This window comes from Acomys minous (genome assembly GCF_964271855.1).
Source record: "Acomys minous genome assembly, chromosome: 13".
Taxonomy (NCBI): domain Eukaryota; kingdom Metazoa; phylum Chordata; class Mammalia; order Rodentia; family Muridae; genus Acomys; species Acomys minous.
This window is the reverse complement of record NC_140495.1, coordinates 100,320,773-100,341,832: the sequence shown is the minus strand read 5'-3', so window position 1 is coordinate 100,341,832 and position 21,060 is coordinate 100,320,773. Positions and strand designations below refer to the sequence as shown.

Below are 21,060 nucleotides of genomic sequence, written 5' to 3'. Positions count from 1 at the left end.
ATGTTTTAAAAACAAAACAAAACAAGACAAACAAACAAACAAAAAACCAAAACCAAACCAAAACAAAAAATACCCAGCACGGTGTGGCACACTCTCATCCTGTAATGGACCTACAGAGACGGCTGGATCCCTAGATACAACTGGCAGTCAGTCAAACCAGTGTTAGCGAGGCCCAGGACAAGGAGGGAGCCTGCCTCTTGCAAACTAAGTTAGAAAGTGCCTGAAGAATATCGCCTGAGTTTGGTCTGTGGCTTCCATTTGCACACATACATATATGCAAATGTACATTGTACACATACGCATATGCACACTTGTGCATGCATAAGTGCATGTGCACATGCATACACACATGGGCATACTAACACACACACACACACACACACACACACACACACACATACACACACACACTCAAGCACAGACAAAAATCTCTCCCTACTAAAAAAGAATGAAAAGAAGAAAACGAGTTGTAAAAGCTAAACAAATTTCTCATTAGAGCCTCAAGAGGGCAGTGAGAAAAAGAAAATTTAATTTGTGCCTGCCACCCAAATGCCAAGACTTTCCCCTAAATGATCTATACATTTAGAGTTGTCTTCCTATGATGATACATTATCTTAGTCTTTTGAAATTTTTTATTTTAATGGTGCCATTTTCACAAGAAACTGATGCAAGTGAATTTAAATAATTAGTATGAATAGACAATTTTCTGTTCTGCCTCTTTTAAGTTTTAAATCAAAATTCTCAAGAGCTGATAGAACCTTTACATTGAGCAAATGCACATAATGCTCTCCTGCTGCTGCGGGCTTGGCAGTTAGTTCTACAGCAGCTGAAAGTTGGAAAGTGAGTTTGAAAAGAGCTGTCATGAGCCACGAGCACTCAGCTCACAGGCATAACCAGGACTGTTCCAAGGGCTTCCGGACAACTGGATTTTGTTATTTGGCTCTGTAACAAGCAGAGTAACATATAGAACCTCATTTCCAAAAGATGGTCCAGAGAGATTTCCTCAGTAGGATAATTTTCTTCCCAAAATGGTGCCATAGGTCTCATTTCAAGTGTTTCTGTAATCTGGACCCTGTAATAGCAGCTTCCTCTATATTAAAACTGTCTGTCTTAGAGGGAAACTCCATAGGACACAGGAGGTAAAGAAAAAAAAAGGTTAAAGAGGAGGTAAAAATAACAGGGCATTGTAAGAAAAGATGCTAAAAGTGAGGTGAAACAACAGGATGTTCTAAGAGGAACAGAAACATTCTAACCCACAGGGAAACTCTTTAAGCCCAGGAAGCAAACAACTTAATGGCTTCAGGAAGTCCAAGAAACCAACCAAATTCATTAGTCCGCTCCCTCTCCAAGCATAGATAAGCAGTGAGATCGCCAGGAGACACTCTTAGACGAGTGATGTCTTGGTGAAACAGAGACCAGCTGAGCTATCTGAAAGAGGCACATTGGTCTAAGCCAAGCTATCCGGAAAGGACACTCTCCAACTAAGGTAAGATGTTCATTCAGAGCTACCCAGAAAGAGCATCCCCCAGCATGGTGCAGCCTGCTCTTACCATCACCTAACCTTATCCAGGGAAGGCTGAAGTCAACAAATGCACTTTGAACAAATCCTGGTGTATATTTCAAAAGCAGACCCTGCCCTTTAAAAATATTTAAGCTTCTTTTGATTAAAAGTTTTCCAATAAATATGTATTTCAGAGTATTATTTTTCAATGAAAGCAAAATCAATTTCAAAGCTTCTATCATTTTTTATTTCATTACCGTTCTATAGAAGAGGAATTTTAGAATACATTTCTACCAACTTCCTTTATTGCCTGAATAATCCAAATGTATATATACTTATATTTTAGTGCAAATACTCTGAAATCTAATTTAAATTTGGAAAAGCCTCTTCAGGCAATTTGAAGGGGATGAAAGTGCCTCCAATCTAAATTTGTACTTGGTTGGCAGGAGAAATCATGCTGTAAGGACAACGTTTTCAGAAGTGTTTGCCTGCATATATTTATCATCATCATATATCATCAGCTATTTACCTGTGAAAAAAGCCATTTAGGTGAAAGAGTGTGAGGCAAGGACTTGAGTGTCTTTGAGAGACTTCATCACTAACATTCCGTGGAAATTCATCACTGTTAACAATATTGGGCAGGAATAATATGAAAGTGCAGTAGCATATATTAAGAAACAAGTTTCAATGATTTGTCCTACCCATTACTTTTTGCATATCTCAGTCAATAAAATAGTACTTGGTGAAGTTTAAAATATATAATAAAAATTAAAGTAGTAATATGGCTTTGTTGTGTAATGATTATGTAAATAAAGATCATAAGTAAGATGTAATTCTTACTAGTAAAGTTTGTGTTTATTGATTTCTCACCTAACTTTATTACTTGGGAAAGACTTACTTTATTCAAAGCTAAGGAGAAATGCAGTCCAAGGTATCTTATTCACTCCTTTCTTGAATTAAAACGAGGCACCATTCAGAGATATTTTTCTGAGGACTCAGGCCTGCTTCATTACTATGCCCATAGCTTAAACTTGACGTACTACAAGTTTAGAGGAAAAATACAACATTTGACAATACAGTCTAAAGGTATGAAAAACTGTGCATGCCTCTGTGTGTGTGTGTGTGTGTGTGTGTGTGTGTGTGAGAGAGAGAGAGAGAGAGAGAGAGAGAGAGAGAGAGAGAGAGAGAGAGAGAGAGACCTATGAATTTACCCGTCTTAGACTATGAAGCAATTTAAATGGCAGGTAAGTGAACTGCTCATGTCACTATTCTGATTCTAAACTGAAAACAAAGACAAATGATGAAAACTATAGAATAAGAAACTAGATGCTAAATAAACACACTAATCCATACTTAGCCTTACAATTTGGAGGAGAGAAGCCAAAACCAACACCAGCACTGCACTGTACACACTCTACTTATACACATTCATGACGTCTGTCAGAGAGTTCTCAGACACAGTCAATCCCTAAAGGCCAGAGTCTGACAAGACAATTTCTTCCACACTCTTCTTGAGTCAGTGTCAGGCCTGGTCTTTAACCCTTCACACCTCATATGATTTGGAGAGAGAGACAGGCTTTAATGAGTTTGTGGGACCAGAGAGATGCAAGGACATGGTTAATCTTTTTCCCTTTCTTGGATGTAACAGTTTCCCCATTGTAATATAACTTTAAAATAAATAGGACTCTGTTGATCTGAGGGGAAAAGCCAAATCCTACTATTTGCATATAAATTGAGTTATTTCACTACTTTTTATTGCACTGTTCTTAAGTATAGCAAAATGATCCATGGTTCAATTATGTTTGGTATAAAATGAAGGATTGCTTATTCAACTTTACATACAATTATTCTCTATTTGCTTTACTTATTTGTCCTAATAGCTCTAATAATTATATATAGTTTGTTGGTTCTCTTCTTCATAAGATCAACTCTTTAAAAGCATACATTGATTATTTTATTCAGAGCTTTATAGCCAATTATTATTGATGTAATAAATAAAAGAATAATTAAGAAAAGTAAATAGTTACATTGATAAGACGAAGATGTTATTGTTGGATTCACAGCAGTAGAATGTGCTAGACTACCAGATGTTCTGTACCTAGAAAAGCATATGTTTGGGGGGACACCTCAAGAAGGGGTTAGGCAAATCATGTGGGTCTGATTGCTTTACTCTGATGTTGCTGAAATCTTGATACAGACCATATGAAGAACTTTTAAAAGTTTATTTAAAAATTAAAAAATGAAATGAAGAAGTAGGTTTGTTATTTAAAAAAGAACTTATCACAATGTAACAACACCGCATCTAACTCATTCTAGAAGAATCCATTGATACCAGCAAGGAAACTACTTATCCATCTACAGTGCTGCCCAGGAAGAACACAAAGGCTTGTGATATTTTTTTATGATAGCAAACAGACTGCAAGATAAAAACAGAACTGTGAAAAATAAAATGAACTATGGAAAGGGGGCAAGAGAAATAATGGAAAATATATTTCCAGATTCTCTCACACAAAACTAACAAAAATAATTTATAAACCGATAACACAATGTAGAATAGTTACACACTTCCACAAGGCTCATAGGTGTTTACATTTTCCCTATATGTCACCTTAACATAAATACCATGTTCTTTCTCCAGGTACATAAGGGACCTCAGCATTCCACATAGCCCATTTAGCAATAGGGTCCTGGAGTGTGTGTGTGTGTGTGTGTGTGTGTGTGTGTGTGTGTGTGTGTGTGTGTGTAAAAATAAAGCCGGAGAGTATCACCTCCAGACAAATCAGTTCCTGTAGACAAGAAGAATAAGTCAACAAGTGACAATATAGTGTTGATAAAATGAGAGTTTTCGCATGTTTTCCTCTTGGCAGCTTCAGTTACACATCTATTATTACATAGTTGGGAGTGTGTCAAACATACACGTTGAAGGCTGGAAGAAGATGAATGACATAGTCAGCAAATGAACACACAAAGACCCATAAACAACCTCCTCTCTCTTTTCCTTCCTCCCCTCTAGTTAAATTTAATGGGAAATTATGTTCAAAACCGCAGTTCAATGGCATGCGTTATGTAGCTGTGTCTTTGATATTGTGATTACCAGACAGGTCATGACTGTGAGACCTAAGTGGAACTGATGCAAACATTGTAAATGAAAAAGTCAACACGAATAGTGATCTAGTGTCTGTTCCTTCACGAAGAAGACTGTGCTCATATTTTATTATTTTTTAAATGAAGCTGTTTTTCATCAGTGATACAACTTTCTTAAGCTTTTTTTTTTTTTTTTTGGTTTTTGTTTGTTTGTGTATTTTTCCAAGACAGGGTTTCCTCTGTGTAGCCTTGGCTGTCCTGGACTTTGTAGACCAGGCTGGCCTCAGACTCACAGCTATCCTCCTGCCTCTGTCTCCAGAGTGCTGGGATTAAAGGCGTGCGCCACCACCACCTCGCCAGCTTAAGCTGGATTTTAAGCTAAAGAAACCAAGGCTTTTCTTGACATAATAAAAATATCCAACTCATTTTTCTAGACTTCTACACCCCAAAGACTCCCAAAGGTTGTTAGATGATTGTGGTTCTTTACGGTAGTGACCCATGTGCCTTGAGATGATTTAATTATAGTAAATGCAAATTTTCTGTCTTCTCTAGTCTCTTTCCTTTGCTAAACTAGATCTTAATGGACAATATGAACCTGTCAACATTTTAAAGTAGTAAAAAGCTATTGTCTGTAAATTGCATTTGCTGTGTATACACCGGTATATGATTTAAATTTAGATATTTCACTTGATAATATAGGGGCCAGGGAGATGTCTCAGCAGTCGGTCTCTTACCGAATTGGCAATACAAGCCTGATGGCCTGAATTTCATCCCAAGAACTCAGGTGAAAGGCTAGACCTGGTTGTCATCATAGAACTCCTGCAGGCAGACGGGATATAGAGACCGGAGAATGGCCTACACTCATCCTGGAGTAAGCTATGTTTAAACCAAAACAAGAAAAGGAACCTTGCCTCAATAAGGTGGGCGGGGAGAACTGTCTTCCAGGTATTGTCCTTTCACCTCTGCATGAGTGGCTTGGCACAGAGGTACGAAGCCTGCCACCCACACAGAAAGAAACACACACTCGAATAAATAAAATGTCAAAAACAGTCATGAGTATATGTACCGCACAAGCAAGACGCTGAAGTGCCTGACCTATTTTGAAGCTAGAGAAATGGCTTAGCAGTTAAAAACAGATACTGTTTTTGCAAGGGACTGGCCATCAGTTCCAAGGGGCCATAAAAATCTTCTCCCAGGTGTATGCAACTCTAATGCCTGGGGATCGAGCACCCTTTTCTAGTCTCTGAAGGTACCTGCACACATATGCATATAGCTACACAACTAAATGAAAAGAAATATATTTTTTTCTGGTTTTTCAAGACAGGGTTTCTCTGTGTAGCCTTGGCTGTCCTGGACTAGCTTTGTAGATCAGGCTGGCCTCAAACTCACAGCGATCTGCCTGCCTCTGCCTCGCAAGTGCTGGGATTAAAGGCGTGCGCCACCACACCCGACGAAAAGAAATATTTTAAAGAATAAAATCATTTCTATTTAAAATCACAATGGTCTCTGCTTCACATGTGCTAGTTTAGCACAGCAGATTGTTTGCAAGATTCTCAAGAGCCTGTGGATGAAAGTATATAGGGGCAGAACTAGCCATGACCATTTCCTGTTTGCATGGGAGTGAGCTAAGCAAAAAGTCAGTTGACAAGGAGTTTCATTTACAATTCTGGGCCAAATCCAATTCTCCTGGACTTCTAACCCTGATAGAAAAAGTCCACGTGTTTAGTCACTCAGGTTGGAGGGCCTCGTCTCTTCCATGGGACGGGCGGTATTGGACGGCTTTAGGAAACTCAAAGAGTAGCTTTCCAAACCCTGACATACCAACAGCTGCTCCCTGGAATCTCCAGATGGGTCTAAATTGCTTCTTTTGATGCTGTTGTACATCCTGTCACGTTTGTGTTTTCATCACATACCTGCCTGGCGTAAGTGCTTCTTCTCCTCTTTCTAGAAAACCACAGGCTCAATTTAATCACCGCATCTCAAGCAAGTGCTCACAAACTCTGACTATGTGTGGTTTGGAAATAACACCACTCATATTCCAGTCTGATTTGACTCATTTATCATATTTGTATTAATTAGTTTTATATTTTTAATTAAAATATTATTACATTACTTCTCCTTATTTTTTCTCCCTCCAGAGCCTCCCATGCACCCCCCCAACTCTCAAATTGATAGCCTCATCTTCTTTGATTATTATATTTATTTGAATCCTTTAAATTGCATCATGTGCTACAATTCCAACATGGTCTGCCTTGTTAAATGTTCCATGAGATGACTTTACAAGCTGTGTTACTGGTGATGATTTACTTCACAGCGCCCTATATATTAGCATAAATCCACATTGGAGTATATTCCGGTTATGTGTAACATGCACCAGTGACTTGACTCGTTGAAGAACTGATGACTCTCAAAATTTGATACCTCCCATATTTTTACTATTACAGCAGTTAATTGCCAGTAAAATAAAACTGGAGAGTAACGATCCTTGATGTAGACAGATGTCTATGTAGCAACAGTTATCCTGCCCAGGTGCAACCAGAGTTTCTTCATACATGTTTGGAGACCAAAACATGTTTGTTGTGCAGCATTCTTTTGGATGGTGAGTGTCTGAGTCAGGGCTTCTATTCCTGTAATAAACCGTCTTTCTCTAAAATAACTGGGGAGGGAAGGAATTATTTCATCTTACAAGTCAGACACCACCATTAAGAGAAGCCGTGACAGGAGTGCAAGGAATATGAGTGCAGGAATTGAAGTGCTGCTTACTATATTGCTCCTCTCGTCTTACTCAGTCACCTTACATATACGGCCCAGGTCCATCGGCCAGGGGTGGGGCCTGAGTCAGGTAGCCTGAGTTAGCTTTCACACATCAATTCAACCAACAAGAAAATGCCCCACAGACATGCCCAGAGCCAATCTGATGGAGGCAAATTTCTCAATTGTGACTCTTCCCTAGGCATATCTAGGTTTGTGTCAAGTTGAGACAAACTACTCAACACCGGGGTCAATCTAATAGGTGAGTAAGAACTTACCATCCATTAGTTACACTCGGATTACTGTTGCTGTAATGATGACCAAATAGAAAAGAATTCATGCTCAGTCATCATATGAAGGGGCTTAGAAAATTGTCCTGATAATTTCAGGAGGCAAATGAGACAAATTAGATTGGAAAATGTTTTAATACAGTAAATGCGCCAAACGAATACTTTTGAGTTTTATAGATTTCATTTAAATACTTTGTGTTAGCATGTGCCTGGGTGTATGTTTGTATACCACGTGTATGAAGATGCCCACAGAGGATAGAAGAGGACATTCCAATCCCAGGAACTAGAGTGACACTTGGTTGTGAGCCATCCATTGTAAGTACTGGAAATCAAACCCCAGTTCTTTGTCAGAGCAGCAAGTGCTTTTAACCACTGAGCCATCTCTTCTAATGATAATCAATAATGTCCTACATACTAAGAAGATGCAGATCTTAAGGTCTCAAAGAACATCTACAGGAAAGGCAGAACATAATTTACTCAAGGTACAAAGCACTCAGTATCTTGAAGTGAATCTCACTGCGCAAAGGTCACACAATCTTTATGTCTTTACTTTATTAACTGACTGACAAAAAATGGAATCATCCTTCGTAAAAAACATTTCTCTTTTTGAAACTATTTTTGACTGACGGAATACATAGAACCAAAGAAAGGCCCTTATATTCAACAGTACGCTCTGCACTGATGGCAGACACCAGGCTTGGCAGTAAGAGCCCACATGAAATTTTAAATATTAATTATAATTATCCATTTTAGTAAAGAATTTCAAAATTAAAATATCATTCCCTATGGGCAAGCGAGTTTGAGACATGATACAAGCTTTAAAGGAGTACAATACAAGAAGGAAGCCATCTTGCTGCTGAGCATATTTTAGCAGTACGATAGGGTTCGTAGCATGCCAGAAATATCCCAGAGAACTATAAGGTACAGTGCTAAACTTTTAGGTGGAGTGCTAAAATCAAGACAAGAGCGAAGTGCACATGTTAAAGAAAATATAAATCCTAATGGGTTTATAATAATGCAAATTCTCAATGATAGACTGAGCTGATCCTTACATGGATTTTTTGCTGAGTAATATAAAGATAGAGAGATTAGAAGGAAGTGTGGGGCTGTGTGTTCTGTATTGTTTATTGGGAGAAAACCTCCCTTAGATGACATGTTTGACTTTTACAGGTTGTTAGTTTAAGGATTAAGAGCACTCAAAGAAACCCCTGGATAGGTAGGAGGCAGCACGCCATGATGGATGCCTTGAAGTTAACCAGCAAATATCTCTAGACCTGTGTCATTATTTAGCATACGGTGGCTGTCCTGACAGACTTGTCCAGTTGCTTCTTGAGTTTACAATGACACTAGTGCAAGTTATCAGCAACAACAATTGTCCTGTATCTCTGAATGAAAACATACTACAGGAAATGCATCCTGGGTAAAACACAGCTTAATTTTTGTTGAATTGTACATGCATACTGTGAAGCCATTGCTTCCTATGAAAAGGATGAAGGAGGCAAAGAGGAGGAGAAACGCTGTCTGAGAGAAGCCATTTGAAGGATATAGTCAGCTTGACATCAACACATTTTAATATAAAGAAAAACATTCCTAACACCAGAATATTCAAAGGGTGGCTGAAATTATAAACTTCTCACATCTGATGGGGCACTGGACCATCTTTCCTAATCTGTTTAGAACACCAGGCTGCCTGGAAAACACTGGGATGTGTCCTAAAGGGGACACTGGCTCTTGGAAGCAAGAGCATATTTTATTTTTTAAGGAATAAGGCATCTGGACCTGTGAGCCAGTTGCGTTCATGCCCGGTCACTGAGAATGCTCTGCTTCCCATACAATTTACAGAAACAAAAGTGAGCCTTTAGGATTTAGATCCGGCAGTTTGCTTAAGATTATGAGAGCTGTGACCTATGACTGAGAGTGGGAAGCAAGCAAAAGCTTGGTGTCTCTCAGCATACAATGTGTTGGAGGAGCAAGGTCAGAAAGAAAGGAGAACCATGCATGCAAACACTCAGAGAAGGGAGACAGGCAGTGCCTCTTGTCTTACACCTCATCTAGATCTGAGAACTTGGATGACTCACTGTACGTAAGTTTGCTACTGTCCAGAACAGCATCAATCTAATCTTTAACTTTTTCCTAGTAGTGTTGGGTCCTTGCATTTTCTTGGACATAACTGTAGCTGAGACTGAGACTATAGCTAATGAGTTGATCAGAACAGGTCTTTGTGACAGGGACGGATAGCTATGAAGGTGATAACACACACCTAATTCATCACAGCCATTGGAACATCATTGCAGGGTAGGAGATGACTGTACCCTAACCAAGATGGCAAACCACAGAGACTCTCATTGTGCATGGCATGGGCCAGCAGGACAACTAAAGTCATATCCTGTGGAAGAGAAGACAGTGGGTGTAGGGTCTAATGCCACACACCCTCTAGACTCTTTTGAAGTTTTAGTAATGTCATTTAGGCTGTCATATTCCTTCACCAATGTACACAGGCACCTATACCCAGACATTTTTGGGGTGTCGAGGAGAATGAATCAGCTGAAGGGGAGTCAATGAAAGACTGATTGTGTGTAATCTAAGAGAGACTGAAATCTTCCAAGTTGGCTACTTACGTAGTTAGATTGGCTTATCTGCCTACTGATTCCATGTAGGTGATAAATACAGAAGCTCAAGATATTGTTTGGTTCCTTTTAGCATGCGTGCATGCGCGCACGCCCGCGCACACACACACACACACACACATACACACACACACACACACACAAATTCTGAGTTCCCTGCAGCTCTACAGGTTTAATTTTTGCAACAAGCTACTGTAATCTAGTTGGGAGGATATGTCACTTCATAAGAGGAAGATAACAAACCAGTAAATAAAGAAAAACTAATGCTATGTAAATAAATAGATCTGGATCATTTCACTGCAGATGAGGGAGAGCTAAGGAAAAAAGAAAACAAGACAAATTGGGACTGAATAAAAATTATAAAAGAATACTTCCCTCATTTAAAGAAGATCACATTTTAAAAATTGAATTTCTAGAGAACCTTAATGAGAAGCATTATGAAACCATCGCTTCCTGGAATTTTAAATGTTAATGGCAAAGAAACGCAGAATGTAGGAAGGGAAAAACAACTGAAAGACACAAGAATTAGATAATCCCAGGATGGTCTACATCATTAAACCCTAGAGTAGATTATCCAGCCATCTGTAGGGGCTGAAGGAGTCAGTTTAAAAATCCCCTTCTAACAAACACAGTCCATGTAACCATTCTAGAAAAACATTGACTGGACATAGACATAAAAATAGAACACCTTCTTTTCAACTCGTTCATATGAGGACAGAAAACTACTGAAACTTCATAAGAAATTAGAAGTTGTGTCATAACATAACATAACATAACATAACATAACATAACATAACATAACATAACATAAAATAATCCAGGGGGAGAGATTTAATAGCCATTGGTTATAGTAGAATCTACTACTTATTACATGTTGTGATAAAGTCTTTTAGGCATGATGTAGTTGATCTTTTTGATTCGTTGTATGTGGGAAACAGCTCTACTTTGATTTTCATCTTGGTATTCATAGCAAGGATTTAAGGCATTGAGTGACTTAGGCTTGAAAAGTGTAAGTTGGCTGTGTGTGTGTGGAGGGGTAGGGCACACAGGTGCAAGTGTGCATGTACCCATTTCTGTTTGAAAGCACAAAAACATTAATAAAATAAAGTTAAATTTGGCAGGATGTCTTCCTTTTATTATATAAAATGATAGGTAAACATCTCAAAATTATAAATATAAGCATCCATAGTTATAACATCAAAATATGATGGAAAAATAATGATATCAAGAGTTCTCTAGGTCAACAGTAATTAAAACTGCATGGTACTGGCACAGCAATAGGCGGATGGATCAATGGAATCAAATCAAACACCCAGAAATGAATCTACACACATATGGTCAGTTGATTTTTGACAAAGAAGTCAAATCTATTCAATGGAAAAAGAATATCATCTTCAACAAATGGTGCTGGTCTATCTGGAGGACTATGTGTAAAAAAATGCAACTCGACCCATATTTGTCACCTTGGACAAAACTCAAATCCAAGTGGATCAAAGACCTCAACATAAAACCAGAGACACTAAGTCACTTAGAAGAAAAAGTGGGGAAGAGCCTGGAACATATTGGCACAGGAGACAACTTCCTGAACAGAACACCAATAGCCCAGGCATTAAGGTCAACAATTAATAAATGGGACCTCATGAGGTTGAGAAGCTTCTGTAAGGCAGGAGACACTGTCAAGAGGACAAAGCAACAGCCTACAAACTGGGAAAAGATCTTCACCAACCCTACATCTGACAAAGGTCTAATATCCAAAATATATAAAGAACTCAAGAAATTAAACACCACCAAACCAAACAACCCAATTGAGAAATGGGGCTTGGAACTAAACAGAGAATTCTCAACAGAGGAATATCAAATGGCTGAGAAACACTTAAAGAAATGCTCAAGCGCCTTAGTCATCATGGAAATGCAAATCAAAACAACTCTGAGATTCCATCTTACACCCATCAGAATGGCTAAGATAAAAAATTCAAGCGACACCACATGCTGGCGAGGATGTGGAGAGAGAGGAACACTCCTTCATTGCTGGCAGGAATGCAAACTAGTACAGCCACTTCTGCAATCTATCTGGTGCTATCTCAGAAAACTGAGAATAGAGCTTCCTCATGACCCAGCTATTCCACTCCTTGGAATATACCCAGAAGATGCTCCAGCACACAACAAGAAAATTTGCTCAACCATGTTCATAGCAGCCTTATTCATAATAGCCAGAACCTGGAAACAGCCTAAGTGTCCATCAGTAGAAGAATGGATAAAGAAACTGTGGTACATATACACTATGGAATACTATTCAGCTATTAAAAACAAGGAATTCCCGAAATTTGTGGACAAATGAATTGAGCTAGAAATGATCATAATGAGTGAGTTAACCCAGAAGCAGAAAGACTCAAATGGTATATACTCACTTATATCTGGTCACTAGCCCAAGGGAATGTCCCACAAAAGCCTTCACTTACCAGGAAAGTGGGACAGAGGGGAGGACATCCTGTTGGGACTCTAGATGAGAGAAGCATGGGAGAATAGGAAAGTAGAAGGATCCAGAGGGTCATTGAAACCTATAAGAAGAACATTATGACACGAGGATCTGGGCCCAGGGGTTCTGCTCAAACTATGGCACCAACCAAGGACAATATGTGCAGTGAGCACCAAACCCTACCCAGATATAGCCAGTGGACAGGACATTTCCACAGTTAAGTGGAGAGTGGGGACTGACTTTTACATGAACTCTGGTGCCCCATATTTGACCATGTCCCCTTGATGGGGAGTCCTGGTGGCACTCAGAGGAAGGATAACAGACTACTAAGAAGAGACTTGATACCCTACGATCATATTCAGGGGGAGGAGGTCCCCCTCAGTCACAGTCATAGGGGAGGGGGATAGGATGAAAGCAGGAGGGAAGGAGGAATGGGAGAATACACAGGATGGGATAACAATTGAGATATAATATGAATTAATTAATAAAAAATTATAATGCAAAAAAAGAGTGTTCTGGGTAACTTCTGACACAGAATTTCATGCAGAAGTTAACTGTTTGCAAAGCACATGTTGGAGGTTCAGTTGTTTCCTGTCACAGACTACTGTCTCCTGGAAGCCCTATGTACTGACCCTGGAAAACGTTTGTATAGCTTCAAATACCTTAGCATACTGTTCATACAATATTCCTCTAATAAATTATCCATGAATGACTTGGCAGTCACCTCTGCTGAGCACACAGCATTCACAACATTTGGATTTAGATGTGTTGTCCTTTGTGTTTCTTTCACAGAGACATGGTCCCCCTTACCAGAAAGTTGACACCTACACAGCACATTGTTAAGGGAAAATAAAGGGCATTCACAAATAGGTATTGACAGGAAATTCACAGTACATGGGTATCTATGATACAATGGTGGGACTCAGATCAGGTTGGCCGTGCTGTCCTGAAGAGAAGACTTCATGTCAGGCCCATTCAAGCCTCAACAATGGTTGATGTGTATGCATCTGAACACAGAGGTCAGTTTTATTGAGCCAATGTATCGGTAATATTGGCAAGCCAGACATAAAAGTAAAGATATAAAAAGTGTAAAATAAAATACCAGATGGAGAGGTGTTATAGGTTTACCTTAAAAAAAAAACACCCAAAAATATTCTGAAATTTACATAACTGCCCTTGGACTATTGATGTTGCAGTAAATAATAAATACAGTGATTTAGTGAACTTAATTTACGTGATAAAACCCAGAAAAGGAATGGATTACTGGAAACCAAATTCCACAACGAAAATAAAAATCACACCTAAATGAGGCATACTATATAGCAAGACATTATCTTAAAAATTCATAGACATGAAAGCAGCCCATACAGGCAGCTTTTGTGTATGGCTAATGTCCTTTGGGCATGATGGTAAGAAGTCAGAAAATTTAAGTATTCTAGAAAAGTTCTGAAAGTCTCTCTTCCAAGCATTGATTAAAAGAATAGAATACCAAATGCAACCAACAAATTTCTTTTGCATTTGCAGGCCACTGAGAATACCAGGCACTTTCTTGTCTCAATCATTCTCAAACTATCCTGCAGTGGCCTATCTATACATATTCATCACTCTGGCAGCAGAATCATGAATAAATATGCAGATAAGAAAACAGAATTGCATCCCTTTATCTTTTAAGTATAGGACATACATAAAAATAGATACAGGATGGCAGATTATTAGAATGAACAATAAAAATAAGCAGTGTGCATCCTCTCCTAGCCTGAGAAGGGAGAGCAATGGCAGGAGCCAGGTCCTGGGCTTGTGTGTGTCCATGGCCCCTCATTCCTTTGCAAGTGAGAAGTCAAGGATAAACATTCAAGAAATCATAGTTTTGCTTCCTCTGTAGCTTTTATTACACAACTGTGGACTGCCAATACCCACTGTACCATTCAAGCAGTGGGAAGAGGTGGGCATTGGAGCACACAGCAGGAAGGCTCTAAAAGATGGATATTGAGTCTTGAGCTGACTGTCAAGTGATCCTTTTCGAATATCCTGGCAATGAACTAAAAGGCCAGGACAAGTTCAGAATCTGAGTAATTTCATCATCAACAGAATTTTATAGTAGGTGGATCTAAAATGAATACTATGGGGAAGACGGCTTTGCACCTAAGCATTGCTTTCCATGGTCAGGAATTATTGCTTAGGCTTCTCCCTCCTTCTGGGCATGTGTGTGTGTTTTAACTGAAAGATATTTTTGTTCTATTTTGTCATTCATTAGCTTAAGGATAAAGAGAATATTTAGTCTTTATCGTTTCGAGGTAAATATCATGAGAAAATAAATAATGTATTTAGTCAAGAGATTTTTTTGAAAAAATACTTGCTACTTTGTAAAAACATATGTAACATAGGTGATGAATAAGCACCAAGATATGTTACAGCATGGACCATCATTTAAAAAAAAACAACTGGCATAACACAGAGGAGTTGTTTGTTTGTTTATTTTGTATTTACTTAACTTTGAAGTTAGCTTTTCTATATTGACTTACGGATATCATCATAAAGCACTAACTTCTAATTTCTCCTCCTCCCCAAATCCACAGGCGAGCACATGAGAAACAGCTGAGAAGCTCAAAGCCTGAAAAGATTCCAGAGTCTTCTGCCCAGATGTCTAACTTTTTTCCAAGCTCTGATGAGAACTAGCTCACAAAAGCACAAGTGAGATAGGGAGCCACAATGCTTCTTCCTGTCACTTCAGTGAGACCTCTTTAAAGCCATCTTCTCCTTCAGACTTCTTCAACACCAGGCCTGAGATGTGACATTTCATCCCTGCTCTTTCCCCTCCTTTCTTTTTAACAAGTACTCAAGTAGAAAACAGAGGAGAGAGTGGCAGAAGGAGTCTCTCCAGATATGGAAGGAGGCACACATAAGTGGATGTGTAGCAAAACGTTTTGTCTTAAAGCTTTCCTTTTATGATATATACAAATATCAAAGCATATACCATTAACTTACTCTCGTGGAATACACACGTTCATTTTCATAAAGGTAAACATTTTCCCAATTCAGACAAAGGTTAAATACTGAGATTTAAGACCTTTAAAGACATGACTTTTAGACTCAATACACTGGACACTATGTTTTTAGACTATTTTTCATAGCATTGTGAAATTCATAATATGGCTTCTTTCTTTTCTTTTTGGATAACTGTAGATATATAAATAAATATCAGGTAAGCCCATACATCATAGAGAAATGATAGAGAGATGATAAATGTATTGAATGATAGATGTTTTAAGAAAATAATAGTGTTGGAGAGATAGATTATACAGACAGAGTGATAAATGATGGATTAATAAATCTATTATTGGTAGATGGTAGAGAGATAATATATATATATATATATATGATAAATAAATGACAAGTGATATGTACAAAGATAGATGGTAGTTAAATTATAGATGAGTGAATAGATAGATGATACATAGATAACTATTGATAATAGATAAATAATAGACAGATGATAGATGACAGATAGATTGATGATCAATCAACCACTACATCATAGTTGATACATGACATTTCACTAGAGAGTTTTTGTTTCAAACATTTGTACTTTGTGTCACATAATTGATACTGAGAAGAACAACAGAAGCACACATGGCTCTTGACTGGGCCTTTCAGTGTTATAATCAGACAACAAGCACTGATATTTGACAACACATAATACATAGATACAGCTTCAACTTAAAAACCAATGAAGTTTGAAATTTTTACCTAAATGTAAAAATTAAAGCCCACCCTACCTTGGTTGTAGAGCTGGAGGGTGAATTCAGAGCATGGCAGTGCAAGTTCCTGCAAACAAAAGACACCATTGAGCCAAAGGTATTTGCAAACTAAAAGAATTACAACATAATAGGAAACTGATTGCTGACTCTTAAACATGTCTTTATTTTTCCTGGGGCGGATATGTTTTTGTTGCCCTGCAAGTTACCAAAGATAGAGACTCTGTATTGGGGGGAGAGGGAGAGGAAGGGAGGGAGAGAGGGAGGGAGAGAGAGAGAGAGAGAGGGAGAGAGAGAGAGAGAGAGAGAGAGAGAGAGAGAGAGAGAGAGACAGAGAGAGACAGAGAGAGACAGAGACAGAGACAGAGACAGAGTCAGAGACAGAGACAGAGACAGAGACAGAGTCAGAGACAGAGACAGAGACAGAGACAGAGACAGAGACAGAGAGGAATCAGTCAGTGGTGTCACCTATGTCTAAATGTCATATTCATTTTCAGTTGTTTTCAGGTTCAGGTAATGGTTCCATTTGAAATGTGAAATCCTTCAAATTATGAAGGAAGCCCAGAAATGATGTACCATGGTTAGATTTGTTGAACTAAATGTTTTTAATTAGGACTGGGCAATATTGTACCTGAACAATAGATTAGCTATACCAAAGTAATACAACGACATGGAGAAAAACATCCGTATTTCTACAAACACACATAATATGGTTTGTCACAAAAGTAAGGGTGATTTATTTCAGACTGTGATGTCTTGAAGAAGATAGACATAAATTTTAATTTAAGCAATAGATGTGTTGAATATTTGATGTCCTTTTCGCAACTTTTCATGATTTTGTTATTTTTTTTTAGTCATATGTGTGTGCATGTATATGTGTAGATACGTGCACACAACTGCAAGGGGCCAGCAGAGATCAGAGGCATCAGATCCCCTGGAGCTGAGGTTATAAGCAGTGGTGACATGCTTGATATGGGAACTGGGAACCAAACACGTGACCTCTTCAAGAGTAGTGCGTGCTCTTAAGCCCTGAGCCATTTCACATGTTCAAAAGCATAAAGTTTCCTTCTGTGGTTTGGAGACAAGGTAGGTGAGCTAATGTTGTTGAGAAGAAATGAAGTCTCCAGCCTGAATCCTGCACACTCTTTGTATTTGCCAGTGATTTCAGCAAGTCACTCCATCTCTACATAGGTAATGTCCCTCGATATATACAGAATAAATTGTATTGCATGTTCATTCTCATTGTAAATCTAATTATAGCCTCAGTAGAATCGGGACTTTTGAAAGAATATAAAAATGATATTAAGCAGGTAGAGCCAGGTGGATTTGCTGATGTTAACATGAAAGCAAAGTTGTTCATGCTGGAGTGAGGATGTGCAGAGACTGAGCCCGTGTTTGAGGACTGAAAAGGATGTCCTGAAAGTCAGTGTCTTGCTGAAGGAAATGTGGCGCATTTAAGACAAGAAATGCATGAGATTCTGTCATCGAAAGAACGATTGTCATTCAAGAAACTATTTCATGAGAAAGACTCAGCAAATGAACCGCCTGTAAATAATTTACTTGTGAACTCGCAATGCCCATTTGTGGAAGGCACTGAGTCTAATGTGGAAGCGAGCTGCATTGTGATACATCAAGATGATGCTAAAGTCTTATGCACAAATTATTTCCCACTAGATATTTGAATTTTTATACACCTTCTGCTCTTCATATTTTATTACTCGTTACAGGAATACAAAGTGAATGCTCATCTGTGATTCACGGATGTTTTAATTCCTCCTTAGCTACAGTGACAAGAACGGACTTCTAATTTCACACATTTACCATATGAGGGCTTGTACTTGCGTTTCTTGATTAAAAACATGTTTTGTGTATTTTGATGAAATATATAGTTGGAAGATATGGTAACATTTTGGCTATAATGCTTTACACTCAGTGCAAATAGAAGACTATCGAATCCTCTTTAATGGTAGGGACATTGAACGCAAGACTGAAAATGCAGCACATTGGAGGAAGAGACAAGATGAGTTCCTGAGTCTAGGGAGTGGAGTGTGTGATAAAGATGTCTCTTTACCAGAGGGGGGAAAAAAACCACTAGCCATTAATCTTACAATGACACTCTGCCTGGTAAAATATGCCCAATGGAGCGACGGTGGCTCAGTGGCATGGGAGTAACCAATCACTTTCTGAGTAAACAAACATAAGGCTCAGAACCCATTCCTGGAACAGTGACCAGGATCAAGAACACAGACAAGTAGCAGGGGACAGTGAGAACCTACTAGTTTTAATACTGCCGATGGGATATAATATTAAACCAATTCCTAACAACTTCTCATTAGATCCATGGATTAATGCATACCTCAAACCTCATCAGACACCCTGTTTGCAATCGATGAGGATTAACTAACACAAAGATCCCCAACTGGCCAAGGTACAGAGAATAAGTGACTGCTGAGTGCAATGCATAATTAAAGGAAGTGCTTTAAACGAGCGATTAGGTAAGCCAATAACGAATATTTCTTAATTACTAGCTATGGATTCCGTTTGTTTTGCCTGAATATATATATGGCGAGTTGAAGTCTGTGGACCCCAACAGATTTACTGTGCTGTTGTTTATCCATGTTGCATGGTTTTTAGTAGCACACATTCATGCGAGGAATACCGTGGATACTGTCAACATGGTATATCTAGCCTTGGCCAGGGAATCTAGAAACATATTGGTAAGCAGATTTTTAAGATAGTACACGTAGGGCTGACACCTAGAAAGTACCGCTGCCAAAAAAATAAACAATATACAGTGAACATATATGCAAGGGAGGGATACGTACTACTGGGTGGTGAGAGGCTCCAACAAGAAAAATGACAAAGGGAGGGAATTTATTTTTGGCAGAGACACAAACTAAATTAATGATGTAAATTAAACTGACTGAAAAAATGCAAAAGACCAAAGGTATTTTATATTTCATCCCTACACAAAAAATATTTGATAATTGGCACTCCACAGATTTCTTCTGTGTTGTGTTTGATATTAAGACATCCCTACCATTTCTAAAGACAAAAAGAGATCTGTAGAATAGGTCCTAATTTTGTTTTTATGTTTTGTTTTTGAGACAGGGTTTCTCTGTGTTCGCCTGGACTCATTCTGTAGACCAGGGTAACCTGGAACTCACAGATAACCCCCTGCCTCTCCCTCCCAGAATGCTGAGATAACATGCATGTGCCACCCTGCCCAGCTTTCTAATTTTTTAAAACAAACATCTGCAGATGGCAATGGGGAGAAAAACATGACAAGACTTAACTATCAGTTTCATAATTGTATATAATTTGGAGGGTACCTTAAATTTTAATTCAATTAAAAATTAAATCAAATTAACCCAAAGACACTATCTTACTATATGGTAAAGACCATCTCAAAACATTTCAACAGAAGGAAAACCAAGTCAATTTATTTGACTTTTATCTTGTAATTAAGGAATGGAGAAAGTCCTGGCCACCATATAACTCTGAATTCATTTGAGTGATTATGAAAAAAGTATAGTTGGATTTGGTAACTACTGCTGTGTCACTGCTGCCCTTGGGTCTCTAAACCCAATGGTGAATTGCATGTGAAGGTCAGCACACTATGAGCACTGACACTGTGGGGTTTGTCTACTTGTAATATTTTAGTACACAGCATGAGAAACCAGCACCCAACCTCTATGGAGTTTCTCTAGTGCCCACCTGCTTCCTCCAGAAAGGACAACGGCATCAGATGGACAGCTTCATTTCCAGTCGAGGCAGTATGAGAGAGTATAGTAATCAGCAGGAGAAAAAGGGAACCCTTTTAAGCATCCCAGACAAAGGAAGACAGTGTGACTCTCTCTGACCCTGCTGGGCCAAGGATAAAAGTGAGTTATAGCAGTCTCCTGAGCTCAGATGTTGGTCTCCTACCATTGGGAAGGGCTCCCACACTCAAAGGAGTCATAGGCTAATTAGAAAAGTAGCCTCAAATATGAGTCACAACTCCCCTGTGGAAAACATTCCACATTCATACTCAGTCTGAGGAGGATCCTGTTGTTTGAATTCAGCGTCTCTGGATATCAGAGAACCCTGGTTATTCTTATCTGTGGGCCACCAAGGAACCTCACTAGAGCCACATACTCATCAGGTGTCCTGTAAAGGGGAAAATAAAGGGTGTTAGCCTCAAGACTTGGGAGCCCTGAGATCCTTCCCCTGTGACCAGGACATGCCCCATCGTCACTGGCAGATTCACGATTTCGGCAGAATACCAGTCTAACCAACAGGGAAATCCTGTTCATTATTTACTATCAAAATCTTTTGGAATGCATTGCACAAAGCAGACTTAGAAAATAATTAACAGTAGAATAGGTTATTTTTTCTCATCAGTCAAGATTTCATAATGACAGATCTGAAAATCTTCATATAATTACTAGTAACATTTACTGAGTGTTTCTAGTGATAAAATCTAATTAAAATATTTTTGACAGTCTGATAGTAAATAGTCCTCATTTAGCTATTAGAACCATAATCATACAGTCACTGATGGTTCAATATAAGAAAGCAAGCCATTGAAAACTTA

The 21,060-nt window shown here is 38.6% G+C and overlaps 1 protein-coding gene across 1 annotated transcript in view; it reads right to left on the bottom strand.

Moving 5' to 3' along the window:
• The window catches only part of PCDH15 (protocadherin related 15), a gene marked incomplete at its 3' end in the record, with an annotated part of 1,334,501 nt that overhangs the window by 794,661 nt on the left and 518,780 nt on the right, over positions 1–21,060 (bottom strand). Inside the window, exon 3 of the mRNA XM_084754693.1 lies at positions 16,506–16,554. The remainder of the gene's footprint in view (positions 1–16,505; positions 16,555–21,060) is intronic.